The 14,100-nt window shown below is 35.8% G+C and overlaps 1 protein-coding gene across 1 annotated transcript in view; it reads left to right on the plus strand.

Annotated features, from left to right (window-relative positions):
- LOC107039405 (protein split ends) overlaps positions 1-14,100 on the plus strand; it is a 139,876-nt gene that overhangs the window by 32,920 nt on the left and 92,856 nt on the right. Inside the window, 1 exon segment of the mRNA XM_029126197.1 lies at positions 3,692-4,254. The gene's annotated coding sequence lies outside the window, so the exon portion shown is untranslated.

Here is a 14,100-nt window from a genome sequence, read left to right on the forward strand (position 1 = left end):
CCCCCCCCCCCCCCCCGTAGAAATACAGACCTTAACAATATTCATCATTCCGTTTTTTCGAAATGTTTATGCCCTTTATTTCCGCATTTGTCGGTCTCCTTCGAGTGGAATTATGGCATTCGCTTCACCTCCGATATAAGTTGCTCCACTTTGCATTTGCCCTCGGTAGAAAATAATTTCCGTGGACATACGTTTTACTTTCGAGAATGTATCAGATGTTTATGTGTATTGGATAAAACGGTGTAATGTTAAAGTCACGCAGTGGCAATTAGTGGTCTATAACATCAAGTGGGGAAAGTATATTCCTACGGTCTACGAATCTGCCTCGGTGTTGTGGAGTCAAGTAGACGACGGGTATGGCCGAGCCACTGACCTTCCCTCCTCGCGCACCTCGGCCCCTCCTTCATCGCCCCTTTGCATCCAACCCGTGAATCACATCGCTCCTCTCCGTTCGACTCTCTCTCTCTCTCACTCTTTTTCACTCACCGGATGCACGGCGTTACAACGACCCACAAACTGAAATTTCACGGCGATTCAATTTTCAAATTCACCCACAGAGTATTCACTATTTATTCGTGCGAGAGTGAAGGTGCGCCTCGGCGATGTGACATATGTAATCTAAAATATTGAATAGAACTTTTTGCTTATGCTAATTCCTCGGGATGTTTCGGACACAGAGAGTTGACGGATGATTCGTTATTTTTGAGGATTCCGATGTTTGCACTTGTGAAGAAAAATATTTATGCAGATTTTCCATCATATTTTGGAATTAAGAATTACCGTTCATGTTAATTTTCACAAAAAAATGAGATGGGAGTTTTACAACTTACTTGAATTTTCAATTAAAGGGAGATTACTAGGAGTTTTAAAATTCGCGGGCTATTGGAGTGAGATTTATCATGTATTGAAGATCGACTATATATGTTTAAAAATGAATAATTAGTGCAAATAATATAGATAACTGAAATATAAATATAAATAATAAAATATTAAGAAAATATAAAATATAAAATATGATGAAATATCAATTATAAAATTTTTTTTTTCAAAAAACTAGCTCGTAATTGCTATTGTACATATTTTTTCAAAAATTTCGAAAGAAAAACTTCTGTAGCTCAAAAATTGAAGGCCCTGGACTGTTTTAAACATTTTAAGTGTCTATGGAGTAAACAAACAATAAACAATTAATTGTTTTGCATTAATTGTTCGTTTTTAGACCTTTAATGTATGCAAAATCTCACTCCAATAGCCCTCAACTTTTAAAACTCTTACTAGTCGCCTCAAATATGAGTATTCCGTTGCGAAGAGCTGAATTTTGAAATAATTAAGGATACTCAAGTGCTTTGGGTACTTTTTCTCCAGTGAAATGCTTTTCTACGTTTGTAGTCGATTAGAGCTTTCATTTGAGCCCCATTTAACCCTAAGTTCCCGAACATTTTACAATGATTTTATTAATTAAACTTCGCATGTCGGAATTTGAATTTCTATATTGAACCGGTAAAAAATATTTAAAAAATCTGGAAACAAATTAGAAAGTTTACTCTTGGAGGAAGATTGATAAAATATTTTGAAAATTACGAGCTTTTTTATAAATAATTTTTAGACAATCAATTTTCCATCATAAAAATTATTCGTTTGGAATCGTAACAAATTTATTCATATTTAGAATTTTATCAGAAATCGATTTCACGCCTAAAAAAATAAGGTTTCCGAAAGTTTTAACAATTTCAGTTATTTATTTATAAACAACGAATATTTTAAAAAATAATAATTCTGTGCAAAATTTAATTTGAATGACGCGGAATATTCTTGATTTTTTTTTCAAATTTCTATCACGCAATTTGATTGACAAGTTTGATGATTGAAAATTGTTGAATCTATAGTGTGGTCTGCACTGAGAGAAAAACGAACAATTTTTCAAACAAGTCTTGTTTGGGCCAACAAGATCGTTAGTTGAAAATTACCAAAATAGTACATTATATCATCAGGCGATAAAAGTATAATCACATTCGTCAGATGATACTTTTATCGCCGTGTGACATACAATATTTGTATGTAACACAACAAACAATAGCGAAGCGAGTGTGACATACAAATATTGTCACACTCGCTTCGCTCGGTTAAATTGCGGTTTTCGGGCTCAATGACATAAAAATAATTCTTTGGTTCAAATTTGAAAGTCTCAAACATGAATAATTGCTCCGATTCCAACAACAACGAAATAATTGGCTTAAGAGACGGCTCATTCATACAAGACGAAGCCTTCGAAGAATAGAAGGAAGTTGATCAATAAATTTTTTGTCCCTAAGTCACAAGATTGCTGTCATATCATTATTATTATTTCATTTAAGAATATTAATCTTTTGTCTGTGATTATTGAATAAGCGAACCGACAAACTACTATCCCTCGTTTCATATAAAACGAGCATTTGCCGGGAGATAAATCCGTATGGGAGCATCGAATAACGACAAAGTAGTGCTAGAAATTACCTTTCTTTCTTGCACAGAGAATAAATTGTTTTTGAAAGGACTAAATCTATTTTTACAATAAAAATTGTCAAACCCAGCGTATGCTTCGCATATTTCACACACGGCGAGAAATATTCAATAAAAATTAGGCATCTTTTCCGTAATTCCGGAGCGAATTGTGGTTGTAGGAAATTTTACGGAACTGTCACCGAATTTTTCCAGAGCGTTCTATAATTTTTATCTAAATCTTCTGCGAAAAATTACGATACCGTGACTTAAATTTTCTGAGTCGATTCCGTAATCCGTGAGCGAATTGTAAGTTCCGTAATTTTTACTGAACATTTCTCTCCGTGCAGCAAAAACGAATGTCTGAATTTCACACACCTTTTGTTGACATTTTTCAGACACTCAAAAACGTCGCAATAAAATTAAAATTTGTTTGAATTTCAAACATGAGTTAAGATGTTTGGGCACCGGTTGGTCTGAAATTTCGACGCATTTTCATTTTATTCCGACGTTTTTTAGTGTCGGAAAAATGTCTACAAAAGGTGTGTGAAATTCAGACATTTGTTTTTGCTGTGTTGGCACAAAAAATCCTCTTTTGATAATTTTTAACAAACGATTTTCTTGGTACAAGTGAGAATTGTTTGAGAACTGTTGTTCTCTCAGTGTGTACCAAACTGTAAAAAATACTTCGACATCCTAAAAACTGTGGAATGTATTGACTTGATTTTTTCGAAGATTTACTGAATAAGTGAACTGAAATTTCTTGTTTCCATCGATTTTCTTATCAAACTATAGGCCAATGAATGAAACACGTGATTTCTCAATGACGCAACTCTCTGAAATTGCAGTATAAATATCCCTTGTCAAGAACATATCAAAATGTTTCATAAGGTCTCCCTAAATTGATGAGTATTGTATCGTATTTTGACATGTAGAGTGGGTGCATCCCGTGGAATTAATTAAATAATTTCCTGAGGATAAACACGGCCAGTGTTCCAATCGCGACCGCCCAACAATCAAACCTTGAATTGATCGCCCTGTCGTATTGTGTTCCGTCATCAATATACAGAGCAATGAATCGGAATTTAATGACAATGATGATGCATTTGATTGGAGTGATTTTTGTAATTTCGGCCTTGTCCAATCCATTTTCTCTACTTTCATTTCCATTCCTCTTTTATCGATAAAACATTCAATTTTTTTATTTTCTTCGCAGAGACCCTGAGCAACGATGAGTGGTAGAGCATCGCGAACGTGGGAGAAAAGCGACAGCAGGGATCATGCCTGAGTTTATTGGTTCGCGTGTGTAAAAAAATATACGAGTGAAGCATAAAAGAGAGAGGAGAGTAATTGTAAAAAATTCAAAGGCTAATGGCGATTCGCGAGATATATGTATAGATGATATATATATGTAACGTGAATATATATATATATGAAGTTGAGAAAAAGTGTCAAGTGTAGAGGGATAACACGGAGGGATGATAAATAAGTGAATTTTCGTGCTCGAGAAAAGTGCAACTTCCTCTCTCGTCTATTCCAAAGAGTTCTCAACTCTAATTTATCTTTCAAACTGAATTTGCTTGTCACAAAAGGTGGTTCATTATTCAACTTAAGGTAATCACGGGAAAATTCGTGCGGATGCACGGACGCGCGTGCAAACGCGTGACTATACAAGGTGCGTCAGTGTACGCATTTATTTGTGTTTGTGAATCCTCGTGACTTGGGAGGATTTAACGCGGGAAATTCGTGTTCTTCCTGCAGCGGATGACGTCATTACCGGTGAGTTGACAGCTTTTGGGGATTATTATTTTTAAGGGGTTAGGTGCGTCGTATTCATAACAAAATTTACGGTTTTTGTCTTGTATTTTAATTTTCGTTGCAAATGGTTTAGAATGTTATGAAACGTGAAAAAATGAAGTTTTTAGGGTCATTTCTGTATGTATGCATGTATGTATCTGATAACTTATTTCAAACTTTCTACAGATGAAGAATACTCTTAGGTCAAAAGTATACACTGAGGAGAATTTAGCAAAAATATTAGAATGCTCACGTCTTTTGGTCAGAACAGGAATCCTCAGTGTTTTCGACGTTTGTATAAGGTAAAGAACTGGAAATAATAAAATAATATACGCTGTTGGTTGAAATTTCCGCTACACTTTTTGGAAATTTGTATCACGTTATAGCTCCACTGGAATTTCAAGGAATTTCGTCATTGGAAATTCAAAATTTTATGGGAAAATCATTGAAAATTGTAAATTTCAGTTGAATTATTCCATGAAAATTGGTAACATTCAGCTAATTTTTAAAAAAATTTTTTTTTTAATTTTTTCTTTTCGTATACCCTTTCGGGTCTTTACCATTTGTTCCCTTCCCACCCCCCAACCCCCTGTACCGCATTCGCCGAAGGACAAGGGAAAATCTCATTTGAGGGAAAAACCTGCCCAGGTACAGTCGTCTTTTGCGAAACTCCCGCTCGACTCTGAAACCGTGAGATTTAGAGTGTCACCAATTTTGGTCCCCCCAGTCGGGAATCGAACCCGGGTCACCCGCATGCCAATCCCACACTCTAACCACACAGCCATCACCGTCGGTAAATTCAGCTAATTATGATAAGGAAAATTCAGCTAATTATGTTCTTGAATTACCACTTAATTGAAATTTCAGCGTCATTTGGTAATGACCATGCATATTTTGATAAAAAAAATCGTGTAATCTTTGGAAACCTCGTTTTCCTACTGCTAAAAAATTTGGAATTCCCTGGAATGTCCAGTGGAAATTGAATTTTCGTAATTACCCACCTCAGTTGAATTTCCAATAAAAACATGAATATCCATTACTTAATTGCGCTAATTTGTCGAATTAATTGGAAATTCAAGAATATATTTGATTACTATCCATTTCCATGGAATAATTGAAATAAAATTGTCCGTTTCCATCAACTGATGATTTTTTAACGACGAAATTTCTTGAAATTTGCGTAAAACTGTGACTTGATGAAAATGTTTCGACATTTCAACATTCTCAACAATCAAATATCATAATTTTAATCCTCGTGTGTTAAATTTCTAGTATTTTGGGTCATGGTTTTCACTGAGCGCCAAATAGACAAAAAAAATACAAATGACAACATAACTCAGCCAAATCACTTAAACTACATATTCTAAAGCACCAGGTGCTCATCTTCACATGCATTTTTGTCCTCTCAAAACAACCAAACCCAGCAATTTTAACATTCTTTTGGTTTATACGATATTATCACGTCGATGGATTCAAGAAATTGTAATATCATCAACTAATTCATATTTTTTTCAACCTCTTTTCGNATCGATTTTTCGCCGAAAATATTTGAGCAGAAAATTTTTGGTTCGCGCAGAAAAAAAGCATGTAAAAAGCTCATAATTTTGAGCTATTGACCGACTCATTCTGAGTACCCTGGCCGCCCAGCTTGACGGAGCTCTTTTCGATTAATCCAAAGGAGTGGATTTTTATTTCGATTAAATACTTTTCTTTATCGTTCATACTTTTGCAAATATCAAAAATTCAATGAAGCTGAAACTAGCAGAATATTCGTCAGCGGAAATTTCAATTTGGGGGATATTTAAGGGTATGAATGTTTTTCAAGTGCGAAAGAGTTTGTACATTACTTAAAAACATTTGTACACCCCTAGATTCGTCTAAGACAAATCTTCTGCTGTCGAATCTTTTGCTAGTTTTAGCTTCATAAAAATTCAGTCCACAATTAATAGCAAATCAAAAACGTAAAAAATTCGGTCTGCATCAAATTACGTGGATAAACCTACGATTGCCTAGAATTTTCCACTTTTTTCCTCATACAATTATTCTCGTTTTTTTTATCCTCGAATATTAGTCATACGAAGCGTGACTTAGTCAACTCAGTTCACAACGTGCCCTCGTGTCGCAGACTTTCATGTGTTAGTATAATTGATGTAGGTATTCGATTGTTATGAATGAATCATACATCCCACATCACCCATGTTAAAAATAATAATGACAAAAAAAGGGTCGTTAAATTCATAAAAACAAGTGTAAAAAACCGGAGAATCAATCTTCCATCGTCTCACTGATTCAAGAAAAAAACACTCCTCAACGTCTCACTCGCAAGAAGCCGTCTCAGGGTTACAATTTGTTTTCCCCCAGATTTTAATTAAGATTGCGAAGGTGGAAGAGGCAGCACGACGATTTAAACTGAATTATCGATATAAATGAATGGACTTGGTAATTAACATATTTATGGGAGACTTCCTTTCGCTGTAGGATAAACCGAGGTCGAGGATCCTTCCGGGTGATGTAACGGTGTGGCGCGAGTGGAGGGGGAGAAAACGAAGACTCAGGGTGACGTAATACATTTGGGTGTCTCCACGGCGCCAGAGTTCAGTATCCTAGCACGAGGCCTCCCCTTCAATCCCGGAATCAACCCTCAGCCCTGCTTTTTCCTTCTTGCCTCGAATTAATGGGATACTAATACACGGAGGAAAAAAAGTTTCTTGTTTCCAGCGAAAATATGTGAATTTCAGAAGTCGGTTGTAATAGACTGTAGCAAGCAAAAAATCTTGGAACGATAAGAAACTTTATTAAGGTATTTATGGCGGGGTAGGTATGTAGGAGGTGAGGCGGAGGGGAATTTATTGTTCTCTCGCAGAAAGCCCATCGTTGAACAAAAAAACGATATTACAATCACAAATTTTCAATCTATTTCGACCATTTTTGTGTTCGAAATATTTTTTTAATAACTTTTCTATTTTTTCCCACATATTTCAAGCCTTCTTTTATTTTTCTAGCTTGTCAAGGTATATCCTTTCTTAAATCAGAACTTTTTAGCTGATTTTCAGGATCATATCATGACATTAATAATAAAAACACTCATTTAGGCCTGTTCACTTGTTAAATTTTCGAACTGTGGATTCACTGTTGAAACTTTTGTTTGAAATTTCCGATACACTTTTTGAAAATTTTTATCGAATTTAATTACCACTGAAATTTCAAGGAATTTCGTCATTGAAAATTCAGAATTTTGTGGAAAAATCAAAGAGAACTGTAAATTTCAGCTCCATTTTTCCCTGAAAATGAATAGAAAACAAGAAAATTCCGGTAAATATATTCTTGAATTTTCAGGACAGTGACACTGAATGCGATTTAGGGGGAACAAAATCATGAAATTTGAAATTTCACTAAAAATTCAATGTAATTTGACACTGAATATTCATACTAGATTGGAAATTTGAATACATTAGAGAATTCTCGTCTTTATGCTGCTTAAGGGTGCCAAGTGAATTTGGCGATGACCTTGAAAATTGACATTCACCAACAAAGTTATAATTTTTTAAATTAATAGTATTAGACGGATGGTGAACATCGGTGACAATTTTAAAATTTTAGAACTTATGGATATCGAGAAATTAAATAAACAAAATCAGTCTTATACACGGCCTCTTATGGAGTTTTGATTAAATTGAACGTTTCAACCCCCTAGGAACTCAAGAAAAAATTGAAAAAATTTGAAGATATGGGGAATGATGTGTTCAATGTGATGGCGACAAAAAACAATGGGGTACCGGGTTGAATAAGAGAGATATTTCAACCCGCCGTACCCATTTGATCCCATGTTTTCTTGAGGTTCTCGAGAAATAGAGGATTTTCCGCATTTATTTTCTCGATGTCTAGTTCCGGTTGCGGATTTGAAATTTCATCGGATGGATGAATACATACTTCTCCAATGATGGAACGAAAGGAAAAATTTTTTCATCACGCTGTGCGAAAAAGTAACTTTTTAGGGACGCTTCGCGTGCCTAAAACGTCCCTTTTCCACACATTGTGATGAAAAATATTGTTCGATACTCGTGAGGAAAGTGTTTTTTGGCTCGTGGGAGGTTTATAGCACGAGCCGAATGCTCGTGCTATAAACCTCCCACGAGCCAAAAAACACTTTTCCGCACTCGTAACGAAATATACTATTTTGAATCTTTTCTCACATTTACGTGGCACCCTTAAAATTCTGGACTTTTACTGGATTTTCAGTGAAACCGGAAATTTCATTTTTTTTTCTAACAGTGTTTTTCAAAATTATCAATGTTCCCCTGGAAACTGAAACTGTTTCCTCTCTGTGTAACAGTACTGTAGAGTATCTGGATGATCTCCATTTCCAATTGCCACTGAATTCCAGAATATATACACCTCAATTTTTACCGAATAATTGAATTGAAATTTAATTTCCATCGAATTCCCCATCAAATTAAAATTACGAGTAAATCCATGGCATATTCGATTATACAAACGCAAAATTCCCCAAAAATTTTCAACCGTGTATCGCAAGCGTCATGAGATCCCCTTGAATTGATGAATACATTGTATTTTCGACCGAAAAAGAGCGACATACCACCGAATTAAATCCATAATTTCTTCACACTAAACACGTCAAGTGTTTCAATCAGAATGACTCAAAACCGCCCTTTAAATTAATTATTCATCCCTCCGACGTAATCTACGTACGTGTGGAGTGAAAACGACAAGTCAGGGTGACGTAATATATTTGGGTGTCTCGCGACACAAGAGTTCAGTATCCTAGGTCTCCCTTCACCCCCCCCNGACCACACAACCCCTCAGCCCCTCTCGTTTCCTCGACGTCTCGAGTTAATGTGATACTGTTACAATTGAAATTTTGTCTCCCGTCTCAATTATAGGACTTCATCGACACCCATACCCCCCCATGACGTCTGAGGATTGTTGTCAGTCCAACAGGGTTGACTGTTGAATAGGATAGGGCATAAGGAGGGAAAAAAATGTGAACTGCAAAGTGTGCGAACGATTTTCAGCGCTCCCCAATGCGGAAGAGGGTCGTTGATTTTTACACTTTTTTTTCTCCTTCACCCTTTCCCCATGGCATTTCCTCTTTGCCTCCCTTATTCGGTATTTTTCACTCACATCCCTTTGTGTCGTGTCAACGTCTCTCACCTTTCCCAATACCTTCAGACGGCTGTCTCTCCGACGTGTTGTTGTCTGTCTCCTTCGGCGTAAATGTATAGCTTGAATGTTTCACTCCGTGTGCCGATCGATAAATACGGGTTATATATATCAGGGGCGGGGGGAAGGTGAACTTTTGTACGCAAACTGCGGCGGCGGTGTTATGGTTATATATAATCGCTTCCACTAGACTTCACGCCATTTCTTTGTTCATTTTTTTTTGTTTTGGACTTCCGGGTCTCCTCTGATTGCTAATAATGTGCATTTTTTTTAGCATTGTAATCCTTCACGTTTGAGATTCGAATTTTTCGTGTTGGGACGAATACATGTGGGCTAAATGTTGGAGTATGAATTTTTCTGACACTGAGAAAAAAATCGACATAATATGACAAAAATGATTTCTTGAGTGAAGAACATCGCATGCATATTCGATCAATTCATGCACGGAGAGAATATCCCTTATACTAAAGATGAAAGAAACGTGAAGTTCTTTTATATCGAAATATCTCGAAACTGTCTGACCGCTAATCCTTAATTCTGATTGGTCAATATGTGAAACGAAGTTATTCACAAAAAAACGCGGGATTCTCCAATTCTTCAGTGACATCATAATTTCAAATTCTTCAGTGGTAAATTTTTTTTTCACATCATATATATATATATATATATATATATATCATCGATGAAATTAATAAATTCTGTCCTTTTATGGAGACCGATTATTTAAAAAAATTGAAGATAATTAATTGAAAATGAAAAATTCTTTATAGATTCTTCTACTTTACTTCGCTATTCACTTCAATCATTAGTCGAATTCTCTTTGATTCATTATCAATATTTATAAGGTATTAATGAGAAAATAAAATTCAATGCATTCCATTTCTTCATTTCAACAAATGAATAGATCAGCGCGCGCGGGAGCGCACGCATAGATCTTGTAAAACTAAAAATTACAATGTGAAGATAGGAATCGATGACCACACCGAAACAACTTTAAAATTTTACTTATCGTAACCAAATTTTAACTCGTGACAAATTAAAGTCTACTGTTACAAGATTGAAGGCCCGCTCCGCGCGCCTGGCAATTTGGTAGGTTCTATATGATTCATCACGTTATTATTGTATGTTGATTGATACCATTATGGTCTTTCATGTATACGAATTTCTACAGTAGTACTAAGGAGAAATTCGTGGGAAACGATGAAAACTTCTATTGAAAATCCATAATTTTTTTTACATTGCGAAGGGATGGAAATTTACATCGAGAATCAATAGGAGATATGGCGAAAGCTATGGAAACTTGTATTAAAAGTCCTTGAAAAATTCGGTGAAATCGTCAGTTTGAATCAATTGAGAATCACACGAAGTGAAATATTCAATAAAAATTACGCATCTTTTCCGTAATTTCGGAGCGAAATGTGGTTGTAGGAAATTTTACGGAACTGTCACGGAATTTTTCCGGAGCGTTCCGTAATTTTTATCTGAATCTCTTGTGAAAAATTACGATACCGTCACTTAAATTTTCTGAGTCGATTCCGTAATCGGTGAGTGAAGTGAGTGTTCTATAATTTTTACTGAACATTTCTCTACGTGCAATACATGCTCTGATGGAAATCACCAACACCAACATCGTCAATGTCATCAACATTACTGACATCATCAGTACCATCAATAAACGTGTGACATCTCCTTTTTATATAAGATTCTACCACTTTCTACTATACCGACTCGCAATTTTTACAATGTTCAACAGTAAATTTTGAGTGTGGCAAGTATGGTCCTCAATTACTATGTTCACATAGTGAAAAATAATACTATATTTTTTCCGTGGGGTAGGTTTCAGGTAAGAAAACGGTGCTCTTCGGGTAAAAGGAGTACAATACTGAATAAAAAAATTATATTTTTTTCTGGAAATTAGATAATATTCCTGAAGAGACAAAGTAAGTTTGAGAAAACGAAAAGATGTTATTGCTTTCCTTCAAACTCATTGCGATTGAGAGCAAATAACGGTTATATTTTAGAAATATCTGAAGGTTGTCTCCTGTAAAAATTCTGTATTCATTCAATATGAAAGTCTCTGATCCATGATTCACCGAATCTAAGCTTTTACTATTTTAGTAATTTTCTCATTTTTTAACACGAAATAAACGATTTCTTGAGGCAAGAAATTAATACTTTGTCGCCAAGTGTTCGTGTTCAAGTCATGAACATTTCACAGGATTCTTGCACGGTATGACTCATGCGAAATTCTTATTCCAAGGCGTTTTATCCTCAAGAGATGAAATATTTGATGCAAAAAATTAATTCTCTGATATTATGTTGATATTTCTCTCAGCGGAAGAACCTAAGGAATGATGTCATGATTTTTGTTCTGAATATAGACTTCAATGAGCGCTGTTCATTAACACCAATTAAAATCCAATTCATCATACATTGTTTATACATCTCCTGACTTTTTTTCACCAAGTGTTAGTTCCACAGGAATTTCAAAGAATTTCATTATTGAAAAATCAGCGCAATTAAGGATTGAATCTTTATGGTCGTAATTGAAAATTCAAGTAAGTTGGGAAATTCTCGCCTTCTTGCTGCTCAAAACTTTAGGGTTCCTATGAACGTTCAGTGAAATTTGAAAAGTTACTATTTTTCCCCCAGATCGAACACAATATCACCCTCTTGAAAATTACTGTTAAATTTCCATGAAATTTCGATTTTCTCTGCCTACGGCTGCTACAATAAAAAATTAACAATTAATAAAATACTTGATTTTTCAGTTCAATTTTTCTGTGAAAATTCAAAAAAAATCAGGGAAATTCAGGGAGAAATTGAAAATTCATGTAATTTTATTTCTAAATATCCATGTTCTACTGAAAATTCAATTAAGTTGTGAAATTTCCATCTCACTCCCACTGGAAACTCATGAATTTGCGCGAATTCTACTTAAAACTTGAAATTTCATAACCTTTTTTTTTTAATTTTTTCTTCTCGTATACCCTCTCGGGTCTTTACGATTTGTTCCCGTCCCACCCCCAACCCCCTGTACCGCATTCGCCGAAGGACAAGGGAAAACCTTATTTGATGGAAAAACCTGCCCAGGTACAGTCGTCTCTTGCGAGACTCCCGCTCGACAATGAAACCGTGAGATTTTAGAGTGTCACAAATTTTCACCCCCCCAGCCGGGAATCGAACCCGGGTCTCCCGCATGCCAATCCCACACTCTAACCACACAGCCACCGCCGTCGGTATTTCACAACCTTTTTTTTCTTAAATCCGATTCAATTTCACTCTTGTGAGATTTACTATAATATCTTCCATGAAATTTCAAAAAATTTCCAACAATGTATGTATGCGGTCGAATGTGTTTGCAATTTCAACAAAACTCTGTATTACATAATAGAATCAGGGCTGCATCCGTTGGAGAGCATCTTGCTAATTAATTAGCAAGGGTAGCGCTAGTATCAATTATAAACAATGTTATTATGCACTTGTTTTTGTATTGTTTTTTGGGATTGAGGTCATGAAGGGGACGATCTCTGGGGGTGGAGATGGGTGGGAGGTACAAAAGAGAGGGTACAGGGATGTGGAATGATTGAGGAGGATGATGATGGTGTTTCAAACTGAAATTTATCGCTGACGAGATAATCCCAGTGTCGGTTTATTCCACTCTCTGTCGAATGTAACAGGGATATTCATATTCCTTATGGGCATCTTTCGGTATCCTCGTTTCCACGGATAATTCATGTGCCTTTCGAAAATACTCCGTTGTGGGATAGTTTCCGAGGGAAGAGACACGGAAATCGTCAAGATATTTATGATGCATAGGGCTTCTTCTTGCTTATTTCTTATCCTTGACAATCCGGTTCTTCTTGGAGTCGCGATATTTTAATGCAACATCAACCGGGACAGTTTGCCTTGTTACGAGTCACGATGATTTTCTTTTTGGATTTTTTCTTGAGGCGGGAATAATATGAGTTTCGAGTCAGCTAACAGGAGAGGGAAATATTACATGATGACTCAAATTCTATCTTTTCTTTTTCATGTTCTTTGAATTATGCAGAGGTGATGATGCGCATGAGAAATATTTATTTTCTGGTTCAAAATGTTTCTTCCTCAATGTAAAAATAGACAGCCTTCATGGATATAATTTAAGGGTGAAATTTTCTTGACTCGAGATTTTGACGACGCAGCATGTATTGTTGAATTGAGGATCAATGTATACTGGTTCAAGTTCATTTAAATGTGCAATGAGGAAAATAGCATATTTCATAACTTGCGCGTAAAGTGAAATTTTAAATCCCAATTTCGTGATGATAAATAGGGTCTGATACGCGTGGAAAAGTGTTCTTTGACCCTTAGGAGGGTAGCACACACCCACCACGGGTCAAAAAAACTTTTACGCACTCGTATCGAAATATACTTAATTATGTTACTAGTGCGTAAAGTGCCATTTTTTCGCATGCACGTGTACCACATCCTATTTTTTGTAATACCTGCCGAGTTCACTTTTCGGGGGTGCAGAGGGTATAAAGTATTTGTTTTTTTGTGTAGAGTGCATTGTACCTAAAGTTAATTTATGTCACACCGCTTCGCGCAGTGTGCTCTAAACTCCACTATCGCACGATGTAACATAAAACTAAGTTTTTTGAAAAG

The sequence above is a fragment of the Diachasma alloeum genome, unplaced genomic scaffold (assembly GCF_001412515.2).
Source record: "Diachasma alloeum isolate Michigan unplaced genomic scaffold, Dall2.0 Dall_scaffold_00299, whole genome shotgun sequence".
Classification (NCBI taxonomy): Eukaryota; Metazoa; Arthropoda; class Insecta; order Hymenoptera; family Braconidae; genus Diachasma; species Diachasma alloeum.